The sequence below is a fragment of the Lactuca serriola genome, chromosome 8 (assembly GCF_051521515.1).
Source record: "Lactuca serriola cultivar US96UC23 chromosome 8, Lser_US96UC23_V15, whole genome shotgun sequence".
NCBI lineage: Eukaryota > Viridiplantae > Streptophyta > Magnoliopsida > Asterales > Asteraceae > Lactuca > Lactuca serriola.
The window spans coordinates 165,247,058-165,270,545 of NC_136415.1; the positions used below are offsets into that span (position 1 = coordinate 165,247,058).

The window sequence follows — 23,488 nt, forward strand, 5'->3', positions numbered from 1 at the left end:
CTATCATTAGTCCGGGAGTATGGATTTAGACATATACCAGTTGTCCCTTATCCAGGAGTATGGAATGGGAACAATCATGGACTCGAGAATATGGATTAGATCCGGTAGTAAAAGTTAGAATTTGAGGTCCAGGGGTATGGATAGTCTCGTTGAGAGGATTGACGGGGTGGGGTAAGAGTTGGTTATATATATACAGAGAAAATGTTAAATTGTGTGAATTCTAAATTATATATATATATATATATATATATATATATATATATATATATATATGTTATAACATTGTGGGATTCAAATCGCTATGTACTCACCGGGTTTTCCAAACCTGACCCACTCAATACTTTTGTATCACAGGTATCGATACAAAGCCAAATTACACTGAGAGATTAAAGAGATGTATATCATTAGTGTAGATGAATGTAAGTTCAGTTTATGCTAATGTGTTTGTATTGAACAGGACATCCCAAATGTTTTAAAAAGAATAAAATACATCTCTTCGGAGATGCTTGGATAAAGTATTCATCATGTTTTCTAGGAACAAATTCCACAACAGTTTTCTTTAAAAGATTACTCTGATTTTAAAAGAATGCATAAACAAATCAGTCTTTTCTGGCCGTGAAATTTGGGGATGTCACAAACAATAGGCTTTGAAAACTCTTTTCCGAGACCTGGTGCTTTGGACCATGGGTGATGAAAATTATGTGTTATTCGTTCATTTGCTTCAAGAACATCAGTAGAGTAATGCAAGGCATCAATTTTGGCATTAAGATGTTTGTTATCAGTAACTAAGATATTCCTTTCACAAAAAGTGATTTCGCATTTTTCTATCAAAATGATACATTCATCCTTACTCCTTACAAGTTCTCTCTCTAGTGATTCTATCTTAAGCTTGTAGTCTTCAAAGCATAGTATAAGATGAGTCAATTCACTATCTAGCTTCTCACTAACTTCTATGGTAGACTCATACGCTCTATGAATAACTATCATATCTAATTGAATATGAGTTAGATAGGGTTTAAGAACGATAAATCAAAATTATTGTCAGTGATCAAGGATTTTACTTTCTAGATGATGCTTCTACTAGGTGGATCATTTGTTTCCATGTATCAAAAGTTTGGCTCAACATCGTCATCATCTCATTTTGATCCTGAAGACCAGTATCCTTGATCACACTCAATTGATTGTATTGCCATAAGGCACATGTTCTTCCAGATTTTCCTCACCCTCATCATCAGAAGACCAATACCCATCAACATTTCTTTACACCATGGTAACAAACTCCTTTTCGCTTTCAAAAACTTCTTGTGCTCTATGAGCATAGTAGGCAGAGTCTTTTACCTTTGGTTTTTGAGCAGTTTTAGCCAAATAGTCTTTTGCAAAATGGTTTCCGAGAACACATTTGTAACAAACAATCTTGGGTTTGACTAGTTTCGGAACTTCTTGGGGTTCCGAGGAATGATTTACGATGTTGGTTCGGTATGCTAGTTGATAAAACTTTTGTTAAATAACTGATAAAACTTCTCTTAACGTTTGAGAGACATTAGATTCATGGCCTTGTAGTTCGTCAAATAACTGATAAAACTTTTGTTTCATCAGAGACCCATTACTCTTAAGACATGACTTAACATTTCTCCATACTTTCCTAAGTTTATTGATGAACTTCATATTATACTCGAGTGGAGTTCAAAATATTCCAAGTGCAGTCATGTTGTTCACAACAATCATGTACCGATTTGATGCAGAGGCTACATATTCATCGGGAGTTTTAGTGAAAGTATCAATGTCATTGACAATAGATGCCAAACACTTATCCTTCATGTTCTCAGACCCTTCGAACAAGTATTGAAGTGTATCCCAAATCTCTTTGGCAGATTTTCACAACTTAATGTGCTCAAAGAGAGAAGGAGGAAAACCAAACACCATTTCCAAGAATGCAACTTGATATGCATAAAGCTTTACAAAGTATGTTGCAGTTATAGTTGTTGGACATTGTTCTTCTTGACCGATGAGAGTAGTAGCAATATCTTTGACCATTTGTCTTACGGGAACATGAGGACCTTCTTTGACAGACCTCAATATCTCTTCACCTTTTTCCTTAGCAAGTAAAAATCTACCCAGTCTGACTTTCCTGTGATCATACTCTTCAATAACTAGGAATGGGGCACACGTTGGGCAACCCATGTTATTTGCTATTTGCATTGCATACATTTGTTAAGTTGGATTAAGAGAAGTCATTGAAGTTAAAGTATTAGAGTTGAAATGGTATATAGAATAACTTTTATCTTGAACACAGAAATAAATGAGATACCAAGGTAATCTCAAAGTATCTATAATCTGTTCCTAAGGATTCAAAGGATAACCACTTAGGCTCTAATACAAATTGAGAGTGCAAAAAGTTGTGCGCAGACAAGGTTTGAAAACTCAAACCTTGAATTAAATTAAGATCAATGTCTGATGTTAATATTAAGAGTCCAGTCAAGTCTGGTAAACCAATCTTGTCTCAAAATAAGAATTTCAACAAAGTATTCAAGTATTTAAGAGTGAGTATGAACAAAGTAAAGAAAACTTAAGAACAATGAGAATGATAAAGAGAATGATTTGACTTGCAAGATACTTAGTATTGATGTGAAAGATAATGTTCCTCAAGTGTTACGCTGCATGGAAATTACTTCTCCTTAAATAGCCAAGGAGTGATAAAAAGACAAACTAACAAGACTGCATGAATTATGTAAAGCTAAAAAGTCAAAAAGCAAACACTGAGGATTTTCTTGATCATGTCCCGTAAACTTGAAAATAGAACAAAGAATAAAAGAAAAAGAAACATTAAATGTCGATTAGAGACTAAAAATAGAACTGACTACAATGTGCTTCTTGGGGTAGTCTTCATCTCAGAAGTAGCTTCAATTCAGAACACATCACATCTCGCAATGCACTTGGCTTCGGTTTTGGCTTGGGTTTGGATTTCTAGAGGTTTACTTTCATGTATCAACAAGCTCATTTATGTTGAGTTTTTTTGGGCTCACGATGTGACAGAAGGTTGTTCATGTCTTGAGGTAAGCCCAAAGGATTGTCCGTGACTAAGTTGGCTAAGTTAGAGTGACTCAAGTTGGATTTGTTCGAGTGTACTCTCACAACATGACCCAAGGCTGGTCGCTATGTGAGGATTGTTGGTTGACATTGATGGTTGTTGACTTTGACTTTGATCGTTGACTATTTGACATGGGTTGACATCCAGTCAAACTAAGGGTTTTGGAGTGTAGACTTATAGGGTACTCTTTATTGTTTTTAGGTGACATGTAGGATCAGTCTTCGCCAGGTGAGACCTATGGTGTTTAGCTGCTACTTGAAAGGTGATTCATCTCATTATACTTGAATGTATGGTAGTATATTCATATTGACCAGTTGGGTCTTAGTTTTTTATAGCTGTGTTTATGTGAATTGAGTTGCTGATAACTCCAAGGCTGCTGTGAGACCATGGGACTGCTAATAGTCCCAAGGGTTGCTGATAATCCGTGAGCTGTGATGTATGTTCTTAGCCCACTAGGACTGCTAATAGTCCTCAGAGTTGCTGATAACTCATAGTTGATTACTATGCTGTGATGGATTAGATATTTTAAAGAACTCACTAAGCTTTGTGCTTACAGTTGTGGATTAAATATTTTGCAGGTACTTATCAGCTTGCCAAGGCATGATAACACATCGGCAGCTTTATGACCCGAGATTCCACATTGTCTTCATTATAACTCAGATTTATGAATAATGATTAATGAACAAATGGTTTATCCTGAATGTAATTTTATGAAAATGGATGTCACACTATTTTAAAAACGAAAAATCCAGCCTGGGTTTTTAGGATGTTACAATCCAGCTTTTTAGGATGTTACAATCCAGCTGGCGTCTAACTGTTAATGTTGTGTTACTATTTCCAGTAGGTTTGGAATAGATAGCTCCTAGTTTAGCATCTAAGTTTGACTCAATTCGTACGGTCCCACCTATTGCACTATGCCTTTTGTAGATTAAAAACAGTGAAATGACCAATCTATCCTCCTCTTATTGATCTAAAAAAATTATTTTTTTCTCGTGTTTTTAAACGGGATAAAGGGAAGAAAGTTTGATCCCTAGAATTTGTGGAATTTAGGCCTACAATGCACCCCAATGTAAATTTAGATTTTTTTTTATAAAACCTAATCCACACACGCATTTGGAAGTTTTAGCGGTCGCTTCGATATCATTAGAGATAAAGGTTTTTTTGTAAGGTCACTCCAACAACTTAGTTAAATTCATAGCAAATTACAAAAATGGACATTGTTTTCTGTATGGAAGTTGATCTCTCAACAAAAAGTAAAAATGAAAAAAAAAAATAGATCACCACCATCTCCCTTCCTCCCTCTCTCTCATTCATTCATGTCGGGCCTCATCGCCTTTATGCTCACCATGTTCTCATAAAATAATCACAACTCCACAAGATTGAAACTCCGCCAACCAATTGAGTCTCCAAGTGATTTATGCTCCAAGATTCAACATGATATAAGATAAAATAAACACTGTACTCTCATCATTGTTTCTTTCTAACCATATTGTTGAACTCGTCAGAGCACATAGTTGGTCTGAGTTTGAAAATAAATTGAGTTAATAATCCAGCTTTCTCCGAGAAAACCCGATGAAACTAGACTTTGTATATTTGGTATCTTGAGATGCATTTTTCTTTTTTATTTTTAATAGTTGAAATATTTAAGTAATTACATAAAATATTAATGAATATATTTTATAAAGTTATATCATTAACAAGTCATTGTCAAAACATTCGAAATAATAATGAATATATTTCTTATAATTAATTAGTTTTTTCTTATTTATTTTAAAAAATGCTCTCATATAATGTGTAATCTTTAAAAATATTAGTTATATTTTCAAATTTTATTAAATGACGTTATTATTTAACTAAATAAAAGAATTTTATAATATAATGTGAGAATAATTTTTTTTTATATTTGATGTTTGGGTCATATGAAAGATTAAAATTAACTTTCTTAATCATGTAAATTTCAATGAAATATATTCAATTAAATAGATAAACTCATCATAAAATAATAAAATTTAGGGAGTCTCTCATGTATGCTCTTCTTAAATATCAAGATATCATATTTGCCCAACTTAATTATTTAATATCATATTTATGTTTTATAACCCTTCAAAATATCAAATATGTTGAAATATTTTTTTGTAATGTTTTGAAAAGTTAATAATCATTTCTTAAAATCTTAAAATTATTATAATAATTAAAAAATAATTGTATTATCCAAATATCTATAATAATGGAACGTATACTTCAAAAGTATTGTAATGTCAATCTCTTGACAAACATAATGTTTCATCTTCCACCCTCTTTATGTAATGTGCACATTGTTTGTTTAGTTTTTGTTGTTGAATATTGTCATGTTCTAGATTGAGAATATTTTAAATATTACCAATGATATTTTGATTTTAAAAAGGGCATGTACGATATTTTAATATTTAAGGACATATATATATATATATATATATATATATATATATATATATATATATATATATATATGACATTTCGATGTTAAAGAAAGACATATATGATATTTTTTATTTTATGAAGGTTAAATATGATATTTAGAAATTAGTTTGGACAAATATGATTTTTTTCATGTTTAATAAGGATATATATAAAATTCTAACTAAAATGTAAACATTTAAATATTAGTAGGGCGTAATTTATTATTAAATGTAAAGTCTAAAATAGAAAACAACTATCAAATAATTAAAATAATGAACTTCAGTAACTGGTTGGAGAGTTTCTTAGAAAAACCTCTTGTCTCGATATATATATATATATATATATATATATATATATATATATATATATATATATATATAGAGAGAGAGAGAGCTTGTTTAAACTATGTATTGTGTTATCGTATGCATAAATGTGGGCCAATCAAAATTAAATAATTAAATAAATAAATAAGGGTAATTTAGTCATTTGTTTAATAACTTCCAAAAATAATCCCTATAATTTTGCTAGCCTTCACTCTTAACCTAATTTATTTTATTGTATACAACCGTCGATGACCTGAAACAAAAAGAAGGGCAGCCTATCGACCTTGTACATCGATGAACTATCACTCCCTCACTGCTTTCTTTTTCTCTCTCGTCTATGAAATTAACGAAGAAGAAGCCTATGGTCGACGACTTTTTGTCGGCGATTGCAGCCCTCTTTGCCTCCTACAGATCGTGTAGCACCACCACTCCACTATCGACTGTAGCTATTGTTGCTCTGTTGGTTTGCTGCTGACCAACGACAGGAAAGGAACCCAAAAGGGTCGCCGGAAAAGGCAACTTCCCTCCCCTTGTGAAATCAAGCAATCACCAAACACCACTCCACCACAAACTGTTGCTACTACTTTTCTTTTGTGGATTGCTTCCAGTGACCATCCTCAGCGGTTCCAACCTCCACTCCATTGTTTCTTCGAAAAATAACATCACCCAATCACCCACTATTCCTTCACTACCGGTGATGAGAAATGAAACCACAATGGGCTCATAGGAGACGTCAACTGCAACCCCTCTTGTCAAAGAAGCATCATGCATATGCTTCCCTTGCCTATTGCTACTTCCGGTAGAAGCTAAATAAGGGCAAACGTCGACTGCAACCCCTATTGTGTGTAATGTTATTTCAAAATGTGGTGTTAGTATGCTTCCTGCCTTATATTACTGTCAAAATGGTCATTGGATAGAAAACAATGGGTGTTTGGATTGGGTGTTTGATAGGGAAGGAAAGGAAATGAAAAGCAGTTTTTTGGCTAATATACATATCAGAATGAGTAGTTTTTTGGCTAATATCTATTGGAATGGAATCAAGAATTCCAATTCTATTGGAATGGAATGACAAATTCCAATTCTGTTGGAATCACAGAAGTTGATGCTTGAAAAACGGACCACAAAATTGAAACGGACCTCATTATTTTTTTCGAATGTATTAGTCGTTGTTAGATTTTGATGTAATTATTAACAATTGTTACCCGTATTCTATAAGAAATAATGTACTTGTTGTTTTTATTCTTCAATTGATTGTTCAAGATTATGTTATTCAATAAGAAATTTTTAAATTCATGATTGTTAAAGAATTTTTGAATATACTCATAAACATATTCTATCAGAATGTCCAAATTAAAAAAATTATAATTCGTAAAATCGGATTTGTAAATTTAATAGAATCTATGATCCCTTAAAAAAATGCAATTTTCCTTTATTAAATTTATATTAATCGACTAAATTACCCTTGTAATTAATTTAAAAGATTTTTTCAATTATATTTAATTCAATAATATATATTAATCACTTTCTTAAAATAAGTAAATTTGATTGGCCCATATTTATGAATACAATAACACAATAATTACTTTAAACAAAATAACCTAAGCCTATATATATATATATATATATATATATATATATATATATATATATATATATAGTTGTGTTGCAGCAAATATTGGTCTTGGCGGCCGATTAATCAGTGATTAATCATTTGATGGCCTTGAACCGATTACGATTTGGGTGCTTGATAGAAACTGGTCAAACAATTTCATTAATAATTTAGGGTCCCCGATTAATCTCCGCCTAGTTTGATTAATCGATTATCACTAGTTCACCGTCGAGCTACCGTCGATCAATTTTTGCAACCTATATATATATATATATATATATATATATATATATATATATATATATATATATATAGGCACAGGTTCATTTGAGATCATTCTAATTTTGTAAGACTGTGAGACCAAATCTAAAAATAATTTTAAAATGCAAAATAAATAGAAAAATCCAAAAATTCTTTTTTTAAGTATTACTTTCAGAACTTGAATTAACTAAAAAAAATAAAAAAAAAATCCCATTTGTTTTTTTAAATACGTGAAATATTCTAATAGATTATTATACTGTACATATTTTAAAAAATAATTTTAAAAAGCAAAATAAATGGAAAATTCTAAAAATTCTTTTTTTAAATATTATTTTCGGAACTTGAATTAACGGAAAAAAAATAAAAAAAAAATCCCGTTTTTTTTTTTTAAATACGTGAAATATTTTAATAGATTATTACATTGTACATATTTTAAAAAGCAAAATAAATGGAAAAATCTAAAAAAAAAATTTTAAATATTATTTTCGGAACTTGAATTAACGGAAAAAAAATTAAAAAAAAATCCCCTTTTTTTTTTTAAAATACGTAAAATATTCTAATAGATTATTACACTATACATGTTCTAAAAAATAATTTTAAAATGCATAATAAATGGAAAAATCCAAAAATTCTTTTTTTAAATATTATTTTCGGAACTTGAATTAACTAAAAAAATAAAAATAAATAAAAAATTGCGTCTCACGGTCTCACAAAATTAGGTCCTCTCAGTATATATATATATATATATATATATATATATATATATATATATATATATATATATATATATATATATATATACTCTACGACTAAGACCTATCAATGAAAGCATCACCTTTGCACTTAAGCAATAAAGATTTGAATTTATAATTTTTTAATTTTATTTTTTAGAACTGCCAAAGTTTTCAAATTAGAAAACTTAGTAAAACCCTAACAAAACTTTACTAATAAAAAATTTACAAATATATTTCATATAACTTATAGGAATATATTTCATATAACTTATAGGAATGATCATCTATCATGTCATTCTCCACACAACTCCATTGTTGTTAGGAAATACGCACCACACCACTTGAAAAAGAAAAAAAAGAATTAAAAAGTTGATTGTTTTGTTTTTCTTAACGGGTGTTGGAAAATGTTGAGAGGGCGAAATGGCTTAACACCACATGAAAGCATAACAATTTTCACATATGTTAAGAGATGTCATGTAAGCATAAAGTAATTGATGTTAAAACCATACCTCATAGCCTAAATGATATTTGGTTCCTTTATCACTCGTTTGGAACAAAAAAGGACTAAATATTTGGTTTCGAAATTAGAGTTTACTGTTTGCCTCATAAACGATTGACGTAGTTAACGTGATGCATATCGTAAATGAAACAAATGTTTTTTGTAATTTACATAATGCATGTCCTAAATGAAAGAAACGTTTTTGGTGATTACTCAATGCATATCCTAAAGAACAAATTATTGAAATGGTCCCTATGGTTTACAAAATTTCATGTTTGGTCCATATATTTTCATTTGCACTTGGATAGTCCCTAAGTAGTATTATTTATTATGGTCCTTATATTTTCATTTTTCATTTTTCATCCCCTCGTAGAGATGAAAAGACCATATTGTCCTTTGTCTTTATCTTCTTTTAGGTTTTTATTATTTATTTATTATTAATGAATATAAATGATTAAGTAAATATAAAATGGAGCCCTAGTGTTTTCAGATTGGTGGTGTCTTGTAGTTTCCTGGCGCCTGGTGGTTTCCGATGGCGTCTAGTGTTTTCCGGTGACATCTAGCGTGTTTCAATAGTGTTTGGTGTTTCCCAGTAGTGTTTTGTGTTTTCCAGCGACGTCTAGTGTTTTAATACATGGAGTTTGTATATGAATTTTTCATCTTCAATTCAAACATTATTCGGCTAGGCTGCCACTTGGTTTCAATATATATTTTTTCTTCATAATTCTAATTAATAGGTATATAATATTATAAGTTTCTCTATTTAAGTTACAGAAAGTTGCTTAAATTAGAAGGGTGCATGTAGCAAAAACTTCATCTGAAATCTATACCTTCACCGAAATATCTGCAAAAAGATTGATAGTCAGACATTCCAAATTTACAGCTATAAATCACATGTGCAACTTGAAGTGTATAAAAACCACACATTCTATCCTAATATAACTCGTTTTGTCCTTTTACTAATCATCATGTATCTGCACAAAAAATATATGGAAATTGCAGCACACTATATCTAATGACTGCTCTAGGTTTTTTATGCACTCTGCTAAGTTTGCAACTATATGAAAATAGACTTCTTTAAATTCTGACAGCAGTTGCATTCATATTACGAGGATAAAGAAGAAAATATTTCATGTGATTATGTATATTTACAAAGAATGTGTGCCAAATGCATATGGTATATGAGTAAAGCAGAATCATACTAGTATATGGAAGTTGAAAAGATAAAACCTATGTTGTTTGTTTTCTTATAGTAGTGACATCGCATAAGCATTATGCATGGAATTAGGGCTGAAAATGTGAAACACTTACTTTAAGATAACATTAACCCAATTTGACATATATTGTCCCACCTTTATTCCCTAAGAAATCAGGATCTCATGGTGTAATATCATAAAATGCATGTTCAGTTTCATTCTCAATTTCTATACAAAAATATGAAAAACACACACATCAAAACAAAATATCGTAAATGAAAAAAATAATTTTCATAATTTACTCGATGCATATCCTAAATGAAACAAACAATTTTCATAATTTACATAATGCATATCCTTAATGAAACAAACAATTTTTGTAATTTGCTCGATGTATATCCTAAATGAAACAAACGATTTTCGTAATTTACTCGATGCATATCCTAAATGAAACAAACGATTTTTGTAATTTATATAATGCATATCGTAAATGAAACACACAATTTTCACAATTTACATAATACATATCCTAAATGAAACAAACGGTTTTCGTAATTTACTCGATGCATATCCTAAATGAAACAAACAATTTATCTAATTTACATAATGGATATCCTAAATGAAACAAATGATTTTCGTAATTTACATAATGCATATCCTAAATGAAACAAACAATTTTCGTGATTTACATAATGCATATACTAAATGAAACAAACAGTTTTTGTAATTTACTCGATGCATATCTTAAATGAAACAAATGATTTTTATAATTTACTCAATGCATATCCTTAATCAAATAAACGATTTTCGTAATTTACATAATGCATATCCTAAATGAAACATACGATTTTCTTAATTTACATAATGACTATCCTAAATGAAACAAACGGTTTTCGTAATTTGCTCGATGCATATCCTAAATGAAACAAAATTTTTTTGTAATTTAGTCTATGCATGTCCTAAATGAAACAAACAATTTTCGTAATTTACTCGATAAATATCCTAAATGAAACAAACGATTTTCATAATTTACATAATGCATATCATAAATGAAACAAACAATTTTGGTAATTTACTCTATGCATATCCTAAAGTACAAATTTCTGAAATGGTCCATGTGGTTTGCAAAAATTTCACGTTTGGTCCTATGTTTTTGTTTGCACTCAAACAGTCCCTAGGTTTTGGTTTTAATGCGTTTTTCATCCCCTCGTGGAAATGAAAAGACCATATTGTCCTTTGTCTTTATCTTTTTTAGTTTTTTATATTATTTATTTATTATTAATGAGTATAAACATTTATATAAACTTAAAATGGAACCCACCCAAAACCCTACACCCCACACTTCTCATGCACTTCTCTCTCATTTCAATTCACCACCGCTTCTGAAGCCCTCCCATCGGAAGCTTCATCAGACAAATAATAAACAATCACCACCACCACCATCGTTGTGTCTTATCTTTCCGAAAACACCGCCTCCCCTAAAAACATCTCTCCCTTCGTTGCCTGAAAACCGCTACTAAAACCTAAAAGCTTCTAGATCTGTTGCGATCATCGCCGTGAAGCCGCCAACGTCATAGTACTAAGAAGCAATGACCACCAGATCCATTTCGGTGTCATGAAGCTACCCCAACCATAGTGATAAGAATGGGGGAAAACAAGTAAAGTGAACCACCACCACCTCTAAACACTTTACATAACTAATGGCGGAAAGGATGAGCAAGGAAGGAGCATATCCAGTCGATGGCCGGATCTCTCAGTGGATCAGATGGGGGCGTCGAGAACAATGCTTCTAGTGGTGTCTAGTGATGAAGATCGGTGGTTGATGGAGCAAATCAATAGATTTAAAGTGCAGATCGGTGGTGTCTTGTGGTTTCATGCTGCGATGTTTTCCGGTGACATTTGGTGTTTTCTGGTGGCGGCCGCTGATTTGCAGCACAGACGAACTGAAATGAGAGAGAAGGATATGAGGGGTGTAGGGTTTTGGGTGGGTCCAATTTCAAGTTTATTTAATAATTTATATTATTTAATAGTAAACTAATAATATAAAAAACTGAAAAATATAAAGATAAAGGACAATATAGTCTTTTTAGCTCCATGAGGGATAAAAAACATAATAAAATCAAAACTTAGGGATCGTCCAAGTGTAAAAGAAAATGTAAAAACCAAACGTGAAATTTTTACAAACCACAGGAACCATTTTAGTAATTTGGTCCCTCCATTCGCATGCTATCACCTACAAGTACAACCACCACATATCGGAGGGGTTCCATCACTCTGACCTGCTCCTGTATCGCAATTACTCTGCTATAAATATAAACACAACATATCATCTCAACGTGTTCACGTCACTGTTGCTTGTAATAATTTTGAGAAGATGGAGTCCGTCGAATCAGCAGCCAACCTTCGTTCACAATTCCATGAAGTTCTTCGTAGTCGCCGTTCTCCTATAGGTAAGATTCTATCATGGATTTGGTCAATTTTTATGTTGATTAGTTGCGAATATTTGGGCTCATCTCATACTCTCATACAACCCTGTGAATTCTTTGCCAAAAATAATTACACAATATAGAAAAATAAGGAGTAGTTATGGGATAGACATTGCAGCTAGACTCCTATTACTAGTAGATTTTTTTTAGCTAACATAGTGGCTATGGAAATCCGAGCTATATTTTTTTTTTTTTTTGTATCTAGATTTGTTTATGAATATCGACAATTTCTTCAATCTAGTAAGCAAAAAATTAAGCTGGTGTAAATTTGTATATGAGTTTTGTTTCTTCAATTCAAAGTTTATTTGGCTGGGCTGCCACTAGGTTTCAAAATATTTTTTTTTCTTCATAATTCTAATTATAGGTATATAATATTATAAGTTTCTCTATTTAAGTTACAAAAAGTTTTTTAAACTAGAAAATACTTCCTAAAACATCCATACCTTGATGGAAATATCTACAAAAAGATTGATAGTCAATATAAGGCATTCCAAATTTAAAACTATAAATCACATGTGCAAGTAGAAGGGTATAAATGTCATACATGCTATCTTCATGTAACTCATTTTGTCCTTTTATTAATCATCATGTATCTGCAAAAAAAACATGGAAATTGCAGCACACTATATCGTAATGGAATGTAAAATACACATGAAATAAGTCAATAAGTCTATCAGACTACCACTTTAAACCTTCAATAACTTGACACCATTGCATATATGATACTCAAGATTTTTAATTATAAAATATAAAACTAAAAATAAAATTTTAATATTTGTTACAAACAAAGGTTCTTGCATAAATACAAGAAAGAAACATTACAGTTTGTAAAAGTGGAGAGTTTTGGATAAAAAAACAAATGAGGGTTTATTTGCATTTACACTTGTATCATTTTGTTGTATTCAGGGTCATATGTGCTGAACATTAATCTTTTTTTTTTTAACAGTCAATTATCTAATCCTGATTCTTAATGATATTTGTACTTCCATATTAGAGTAGGAATCAATAATCTGGTTTTTTGATGCAATCATCTCTTGTTTTGGTTTTACACCAATTTTGAGTTAATATATGGATGGATTTTGTAGAACAACGTATTTAATAGGCCAAAGTTGAGCAATGTGTTTACCAAAAACAAAAAGTACGCACGGATTTTTCACCTTTATTAGAAAGGAAGATGCAATCATGAAGAACAACAAACTCTAAATCTACATTGATCCATGTTCATTAGAGATATCAAAAATCAAAACCCCATCATGAATCACCATCGAATCGACTATTCAATGAAGTACCACCATTAATGTCCTCATTCAAGTTTCAACACACAATGAAATTTTCGTTTTGAAGTTTTAATTTAGGGAAAAGAAATGGACATTCAGCATCTGGGAATGTCTGGTTAAATGTAGTGACCTCCATTGCAGAACTTGTATAGATAGATCACAGAAAGTGGCAGTGATCAATGACAAATGTATTACCTGTAAAAGCCCAGACGCAAAGCTGAGGAAGAAGAAGAGGACAGCAGCGAGGACAATCTCTACAAACAGACGTCAGACATAACGAAAATATAGGAAATCAAAGGTCATAGAAAGGGAAATCATAGATGACGGAATATCAATGGAAGAATCTATTACATGAAAGAACAACAAAACACAGAGAAAGAAGACGACAAGAGAAGAGAAGATGGGAATTCAAAGAAGCGACTTACAATACCTAAACCCCAAAAAAACGCCACGTATGTCACAAGAAACCCAAAACTCGCCACATAGAAACAAAAAGGAGCCCCTCCAGAAGAAAACCCAGCCGAATAGAATGAGAATTGAATTAGCTTAAAACAAATACTCTTCACGATCCTACGTTTAACTTTCAATAAATACCCCTTCCATAGTGACAAGAATGCAGTCGATGGCGAAGAGGGAGGGAACAGATGCAGTCGATGATCTAATCTCCATCCAACAGTGACAAATGTGACGGTACTGGTTGCAGGATGCTTCTAGCGGCGTCCGATGATGTTCAGACCGGTGGTGTCTTGTGGTTTCAAGTTAATTTAATAATATATTAATATTATAAAAAACGAAAAATATAAAGATAAAGGATAATATAGTTTTTTTTTTGAAAAAAAAAAACACAATAAAATCAAAACTTAAGGACCATCCAAATGCAAAAGAAAACGGAGGAACCAAACGTGAAATTTTAGTAAACCATAGGAACCATTTCAATAAATTGTTCTCTCCATTGGCACTTTGGCACTATCACCTACAAGTACAACCACCACTTCCCATGAGGTCCTTGCGGGTCCCATTACACTCATCGCAATTACACAATAATTACGCAATATAGAAAAATAAAGAGTAGTTATGGGATAGACATGGTTGTTAGACAGCTAGTCGTAGTAGATTTCTTTTGAGCTAAGATAGTGGTTATGGAGTCCGAGCTAAATTGTGTGTTTTATATATGTATCTAAATTTGTTTATTAGTATCGACGGTTTCCTCAATCTAGTAAGAGTAGTATAAGGCGAGTTGCTTTCATTATAAAATACCCCGTTGGATTGTCCATAGAAAAAGTGCAAAACTTGTCTTTCTATTGTAGCACCATGTTTCTTTGTTGTCCATTAAAGTAATTGAGAAGAAAAAACTAAGTTGGTGTAAATTTGTAAAATGTTAGGACTTAATTGGGAAAGCCTCATTTCCCTAACTTTATCAATTAAGTTGTTCTCTTGCATGAACTCAAAAGAAAAATAACTAGTTTATCAGATTAAGTCATGACCCCATTAGGTAAAAAAGAAACAACCCCAAACTTTGTTCTTTATCTCTCATTGTCTTGTTAGGAGAGGAATTAAGTTTAACTTTTTTCATCAACAACTACTGTAATCACTCTTATCCAACCACTATTATGTTTATCAGTATATAATTTCATTGAAATATGACTTCATCTCTTTATTTGTCAAAATGTGGATTCATATTATATTTCTACTACTTTTTTTTTTTCAGTTCTAACACTACGTGCACTTCAGACGCTATCTGCAGAACCCGTGGTGGAACCCTTATTTAAGGGAATACCTGTTGACTTTGAGGTGGACATTACTTGACATATACTTCACCTTTTTGTTAATCTTCGTTAGAAGTTATCTTATTTGAACACTAATATCAGGTAATGAGATCCTACCCGAAAACACGCATTAACGTCGAGGAACAGCTCAATGAAGAAAACTTTTACTTACCCACTGAGGTAACTTAGACCATGTTTCTTTTTTCACGTTGAATGTTGAATGGATAAAGTTTAATATGAATATATGATGTTTAAAAGATATCTAAGAAAATAACTACATAATTGGGAAGATGGAAAACAAGAGCAAATTTGTAATATGAATATATGATGCATAAAGTTTATTATGATGAAACTTATTATTTTATTAAAATTAGGAAGGAGAGCAAGGGCGTCTGCCTGTGCTCATTTTGAGCATGAAAGAATGCACATAATCAAAAAGACCAGCTGTTGTTTTTGTACATCCATCAAATGCAAACAAAGAGCGGCTACGCCCTTCACTTGAGGTATAATATAAAATTACAAGGCTAGACCGGTCATTTCTTCATTTGACAAAAGACTTTGATCTAACGAGTTCTTCCTTTCAATTTAGGATTATGCTTCACGTGGATATATTGCAATTGCCATTGATTCTCGTTACCATGGAGAACGTGCCAAAACCCCCACCGCCTAACAAGATGTGAGCACTGTAACCTTTCTTTATTTTTATTTGGTTTATGCCAAAAAGAATAGGGCTAAATGCAACAAAATTAGAAATAGCAACATAGTTTAATATATTTGTTTATTATAGCATCCTACTTTGAAAAGAATCTATCTAAATATAGCAATGGAGAATATACTAATTATCGTTCATGATCTCAAAGCATAAATATAACTTGAATTTCATATATTCTGAATCCAGGCTCTTGTTTCAGCATGGAAAAGAGGTGATACAATGCCATTTATATATGACACGGTTATACTCCTTCACTCTTGAATTTTCTAATGACATTATAACCTTTTAATGCCCAAATTTTTAACATTTATTATGTTTTAGGTGTGGTACCTTTTAAAGTTGGCAGATTATCTATCCACAAGAGATGATATAGACCATTCCAAGATAGGAATCACTGGGAATTCACTTGGAGGTTGAATTTTAATATTTTATTAAGAGAAATTAAATTGCTTCCTATTTTTTATGCCTACAAATGTTCCTACCCAATAAAATTATGACAAGTGTCATCATTCCATATTTTTTTAACATAACTCATTAAAGCTATATTAGGAATATATCAAATAAAATTAAATTGAATGGTGATTTGTCATAATTTTAGTGGATATGAATAATTGTAGGAATAAAAAGTAGGAAGTAATTTAATTTCTCTTTTATTAAATACATCATCTAGAAATAACAAGAGAGTATATATTCTTTTATTATGATTTATTATGCCTTTATTGATATGTGATGCAGGAATGCATGCATAGTTTGCTGCTTTTGTGGATACACGTTATTCAGTGGTTGTCCCTATAATTGTTGTTAAGGTATTACTACTTTTGGACTTAATGGGATTAGTTTACACTTAATCTAACCTATTAACTTAATATGAATGTGTAGGGCTTTCGGTGGACCATAGATAATAATCAATGGCATGCTTGAGTTGACAGTATTAAGCCAGTGTTTGAAGGTAATTAAGACGTTACTTTACAAAAGGAATATAAAATCTCAATATTTTATATGTTATTACTTCTATGTTTAATAAAACATGTAAGTTAAGTTATATATATATATATATATATATATATATATATATATATATATATATATATATATATATATATATTGGTGTTTAACGACTTTGAATTGTAAATTTGTACAAATTTCCCTCATTTATTTTCTCAAATATATTTAGAAAAATTGTTTAAAAGTTATTTTCTTCAGAAGCAAGGATTGATTTAGGGAAGGAAGCTATTGACAAAGAGGTTGTGGAAAAGGTATGTTCCACAAAGATTGCTAAATGTGTTGCTGTCGTGGCATCCGGCTGGCGTCTAACTATTGATGTTGTGCTACTATTTTGACCAGGTTTTGAACAAAATAGCTCCTGGTTTAGCATCTGAGTTTGACTCACTTTATACGGTGCCAATCATTGCACCACACCATTTGTTGATTATAAACGGTGAAATGACCAATCCACCCTCCTCTTCTTGATCCTTTTTTTTTTGATGAAATAATATCATGGAAAAAACTATCAGGTGAAGACGATCCCCGTTGCCCGGTGGAAGGTATTGATGTTACCATATCAAATACACAAAAGGCTTTCGAAGATGCCAAATGTTTCAATCATTTCAAGGTGTTGACTTTTGACTCTTGACTTTTCACCAATGTTTCTTGCTTTTTCTAAATGGGCTTATTGCACGGAATAGCTTCGTACTTTACTACCAGAGAATATTAGTATGTTGCTATTGTGGGTAATAAATTGAGTAGATTGTTTACATAGGTATAAAAAAAAGTAAAGTATAATGTTATATGATGTAATATTGTGTTGTATATGAGGTAATAATGTGATTTATTATAAATGAAATTTAGGTGATAATCGAAACAGGAATTGGACATGATGTGACGTCATCAATGCTTAAAGAAGCGAGTGATTGGCTTGACAAGTTTCTTAAACCGTAGAAATTTCTCCTGCATAGCTATGTATCTTATGCTTGACTGAATATTATAGTATATTGAAAAGGTATATGTATATCACCTAATGAAGCTTTGGCATTCTTATTTGTATTAAACACATGAAAAGGCCTTCCAATAAATGAAACTTATTCCAAATTCGAATATGCATTTTCAATTTTTTTTATTATAAATGTGTGGGCGAAATTTAACTATGTGTCTCAAGATTTATGTGGGTCCAGTTTCAAGTTTATTTAATAATTTATATTATTTAATAGTAAACTAATAATATAAAAAACTGAAAAATATGAAGATAAAGGACAATATAGTCTTTTTTTAGCTCCATGAGGGCTGAAAAACACAATTAAATCAAAACTTAGGGATCGTCCAAGTGCAAAAGAATATGTGGAAACCAAACATGCAATGTTTGCAAACCACAGAAGACCATTTTAGTAATTTGTACTCTCCATTCGCACTCTACCACCTACAAGTACAACCACCACATATTGGTAGTGTTCCATCACTCTCACCAGCTCCCGTGTCGCAATTACTCTACTATAAACATAAACACAACATATCATCTCAACGTGTTCACGTCACCGTTGCTCGTCAAAATTTTGAGAAGATGGAGCCCGTCAAATCAGCAGCCAACCTCTGTTCACAATTCCTTGAAGTTTTTTGTAGTCACCGTTCACCTATAGGTAAGCTTCTTTCATAGATTTGGTCAATTTTGACGTTGATTTGTTGCAAATATTTGGGCACATATCAAACTCTCCTCTACTCTCATACAACCCTTTGAATTCTTACCCAACAATAATTACACAATATAAGAAAATAAGGAGTTGTTTTGGGATAGACATTGCAGCTAGACTGCTAGTGGTAGTATAAAATTTCTTTTTAGCTAAAATAGTGGATATAGAGATTCGAGCTAAATTATGTGTTTTTTATGTATCTAGATTTGTTTATGAATATCGACAATTTCCTCAATCTAATAAGCAAAAAACTAAGTCAGTGTAAATTTGTATATGAGTTTTGTTTCTTCAATTAAAACTTTATTTGGATAGGCTGCCACTTGGTTTCAAAATATTTTTTTCTTCGTAATTCTAAATTAACAGATGTATAATATTATAAATTTGGGAAAACTACAATAAAGTCTCTACATATTAGCCTCATAATTGATTTAGTCCCTAAATATTTTTTTATTACAAATTTGGTCCAAAATTTACACTTTTGGCACAGATTTTAAATTTTGTTACAAATTTGGTCCAAACTTTACCCTTTTTGCCCAAGTTTTAGAATTTTATTATGAATTCATCCTAACTTTAGTTTTGGTTACAACTTTTTTTTCTCAAAGAATTGTTTCGAATATGTTTTTTATTTATAAAATCATATTTATACAAAAAACACGTATTTTCACATAAAAATCTTATATTTTCTATATAAAAACTTTTTTTAAAAAGGTTTTTGTATATGAAATATCTAGTTATAAAGATAGGTAAATCATTAAGTATATAAATATATACAAATTCGTTTTTATAAATAAATGTATACAAAAATGTATTTTACAAAAAAAAATGTATACACACACTTATTTAATCCATATCTTTTTTATAAAATCATGTTTGTTTATATTTTTTTTATAAAAACATGTTTGAATAACTTTTTATAATAAGTGTTTGTATACATTTTATAAAATGTATACAAACACGATTTTATAAAATATATACAAACACATATTATATATAAAAAAAATTATGCAAACACATTTTTATAAAATGTATACAAACACGATTTTACAAAATGTATACAAGCACGTATTATATAAAAAAAATTATTCAAACACGTTTTATAAAAAAAAATAAACAAAAATGATTTTATAGAAAAAAAAAATAGATACACAGTTATTTGTGTGCATATATATATATATATATATATATATATATATATATATATATATATATATATATATATATATATATATATATCAAGGTTGCAAAAAACGGTCGACGTTAGCTAGTCGGTAGACTGGGGTCAATGGATTAATCGGCTAAACGGAGATTAATCGGGTACCATTAATTGCTAATTTGTTTAATTTTAAAAAAGTAAATATGACTAATATCATATCAAAGTTCGTAAATACCACTAATATGATAACAAAATAGGTTAATATGATTAATACAACACTAATCATGCCTCAAATAGTTTCCATTGAGATAAAACTTCTTCAAAATGTTAAAATTTCACCGTTTTGTAATGTTTCGCTCATTATGTATGCAATGATTAATCGCTAGGCGCCCTCTAATCGGTCGAGTAGCGCCTAGGGATTAATCGAAGATTAATCGGGACCTAGTCGGGATTTTTACAACAGTGATATATATATATATATATATATATATATATATATACGTGATAGGTGTTTGTATACATTTTTTTTATAAAATACGTTGTTTTATACATTTTTTATAAAAACGGATTTGTATATATTTATATACTTAATAAATACATATTTTTATAACAAGATATTTCATATACAAAAAAAAAATTTAAAAAGTTTTTATATAGAAAATATAAGATTTTTATGTGAAAATACCTTTTTTGTATAAATATGATTTTATAAAGAAAAAAAGTATTAGAAACACTTCTTTGAGAAAAAAAGTTGTAAAAAAACTAAAGTTAGGTTGAATTCATAATAAAATTCTAAAATTTGGGCAAAAAGGGTAATAATTTGGACCAAATTTGTAACAAAATTTAAAATCTTGGCCAAAAGTGTAAACTTAGGACCAAATTTTTAATAAATTTTGAAATCTAGGCCAAAAATGTAATTTTTGAAAGTTAGATGACCTGCTGACCGAGTCAAATGGTTAAATTGAATACGATTACCAGTATTTAAGACTTAATTGAATAAAAAAATATATAAGAACTAAATCGATTATGAGGCCAATATGTAGAGATTTTATTGCTATTTTCCCTATAAGTTTCTCTATTTAAGTTACAAAAAGTTGTTTAAACTAGAAAATACTTCATCTGACATCCATACCTTGATCGAAATATCTACAAAAAGATTGATAGTCAATATAAGGCATTCCAAATTTACAACTATAAATCACATGTGCAACTTGAAGTGTATAAAAGTCATACATGTTATCTTCATGTAACTTATTTTTTCCTTTTACTAATCATCATGCATCTGCAAAAAAAAACATGGAAGTTACAGCACACTATTTCAAAATGGAATATAAAATAGACAAGAAATAAGTCAATAAGTCTATCAGACTACCACTTTAACACTTGTAGTCATTTAATGTCTCGAACCTCCCAAATTCCATGAATATATCTAATATAAATATTGATAGAAGTTGTATTCAAATTAGGAGGACAAAGAAGAAAAGATTTCATGTTACTATGTATATTTACAAACACATAAACATAAAGAATGGGTGCCAAACGCATATGGTTTATGAGTATAGAAAAATCATATATGGAAGTTGAAAATATAAATTAAACCTATGTTTGTTTTTGATGGGTTTTAATCCAACAGTTTTCTTATAGCAGTGACCTGCATCAGCATAAACATTAATGCATGGAATCAGGGCTGAAATATGTGAAGCACTTACTTTAATAGCATTTTACTTTAATAGCATTAATCCAATTTGACATATATTTCCCCCACATACATCCTCGATTTCTATACAAAAGAAAATAATAATAATAATAATAAAGAAATAAAAAAATTAAAGATATTTACTTTAATATAATTTCAGAAAAAAAAAAACAAAACAAAATATGTACCTTGAAAGAGCGCCATACTGGCAGAAACCAACCATAAACCTTCAATAACCTGACACCATTGCATATATGACACTCAAGATTTTATTTATAAAAGAAATGAAAAATATAATTTTAATTTTTGTTACAAACAAAGGTTCTTGCATAAATACAAGTAAGAAACATTACAGTTTGTAAAAGTGGAGATTTTTGGATAAAAAGTATATGATGGTTTATTTGCATTTACACTTTAATCATTTTGTTACAATATTCATGGATGAACTTTAACCTTTTTTTACAGTCAATTGTCTAATTCTTATTCTTAATGATCTTGGTACTTTCATATTAGGGGTAGGAATCAATAATCTAGTTTTTTGATGCAATCATCTCTTGTTTTGGTTTTACACCAATTTTGAGTTAATATGTGGATGGATTTTGTAGAACATGTGTTTTATAGGCCAAAGTTGAACAATATGTTTACCAAAAACAAAAGGTATGCATGTATTTTTCACCGTTATTAGAAAGAAAGATGCAATCATGAATAACAACAGACTACTAATCTCCATTCATCGATGTTCATTAGAGATATCAAAAATCAAAACCCCATCATGAATCACCATAGAATCGACTATTCGATGAAGTACCACCATTAATGTCCTCATTCATGTTTCAACACATAATGAAATTTTGTTTTGAAGCTTTAATTTAGGGGAAATAATAGAAACTAACCGATTCCATAGCTGAGCACCAATTTTGTCCCAAACCGGAAACTAAGCATGTGGGAATGTTTGGTTACATGTAGTGACCTCCATTTCAGAACATGTATAGATAGCTCACAGAAAGTGGCATTGATCAATGGAAAAAGTATTACCTGTAAAAGCGCAGATGCAAAACTGAGGAAGAAGAAGAGGACAGCAGCGAGGACAATCTCTACAAACAGACATCAGACATAAGAGAGAAGCAGAGAATAACGAAAATACAGGAAATCAATGGTCATAGAAAGGGAAATCACAGACGACGGAAAATCAATCGAGGAATGTATTACCTGAAAGAACAAAACACAGAAAGAAGACGACAAGAGAAGAGATGAGGGAAATTCAAAGAAGCGACTTGCAATACGTAAACCCCAAAAAAACGCCACGTATGCCACAAGAAGCTCAAAAGTCACTATATAGAAACAAAAAGGAGCGCCTCCGAAGCAAACCCAATAAAATTATTGTGCATTATTAATTATGAATTGACACCTATATAAATTGTAAATTAATATTTATGATACTTTGTATTTTCATTGTTTTTAACTAGTTGTGAGATTTATATGTTATACGGGTTTAGGAAATAAAAAAAATTATATTTGAAGGTGTAAACAAAAATTTATTTGAATTTTAAAATTTAAAATTTGAATTT

General features: G+C 30.5%; 2 long non-coding RNA genes and 1 pseudogene across 9 annotated transcripts; 1 reads left to right on the forward strand and 2 right to left on the reverse strand.

Moving 5' to 3' along the window:
• Window positions 1-12,169: 12,169 nt before the first annotated feature.
• Window positions 12,170-18,484, forward strand: LOC145068242 (uncharacterized; annotated as a pseudogene). Its single transcript, XR_013688943.1, has 13 exons — window positions 12,170-12,599; window positions 15,621-15,703; window positions 15,781-15,858; window positions 16,053-16,181; window positions 16,268-16,354; window positions 16,577-16,630; window positions 16,712-16,802; window positions 17,126-17,196; window positions 17,270-17,339; window positions 17,594-17,646; window positions 17,735-17,828; window positions 17,905-18,002; window positions 18,239-18,484. The product of XR_013688943.1 is annotated as an uncharacterized LOC145068242 (transcript).
• Window positions 12,252-14,640, reverse strand: LOC145068243 (uncharacterized). Its single transcript, XR_013688944.1, has 2 exons — window positions 14,108-14,640; window positions 12,252-13,228 (listed from the first exon to the last, which is right to left on the reverse strand). It is a non-coding gene; the product is annotated as an uncharacterized LOC145068243 (long non-coding RNA).
• A 2,747-nt stretch (window positions 18,485-21,231) lies between the features above and the next one.
• On the reverse strand, window positions 21,232-23,214 carry LOC145071277 (uncharacterized). 7 transcript variants are annotated; one of them, XR_013690352.1, is made up of 7 exons: window positions 23,130-23,214; window positions 22,956-23,014; window positions 22,814-22,854; window positions 22,109-22,157; window positions 21,934-22,004; window positions 21,458-21,506; window positions 21,232-21,370 (listed from the first exon to the last, which is right to left on the reverse strand). It is a non-coding gene; the product is annotated as an uncharacterized LOC145071277 (long non-coding RNA). The 7 variants fall into 7 exon arrangements; XR_013690349.1 differs by lacking the exons at window positions 21,934-22,004; window positions 23,130-23,214 and adding exons at window positions 21,597-21,653; window positions 21,824-21,875 and having other exon boundaries at window positions 22,956-23,113; XR_013690355.1 differs by lacking the exon at window positions 21,934-22,004.
• Between the last annotated feature and the right edge of the window lie 274 nt (window positions 23,215-23,488).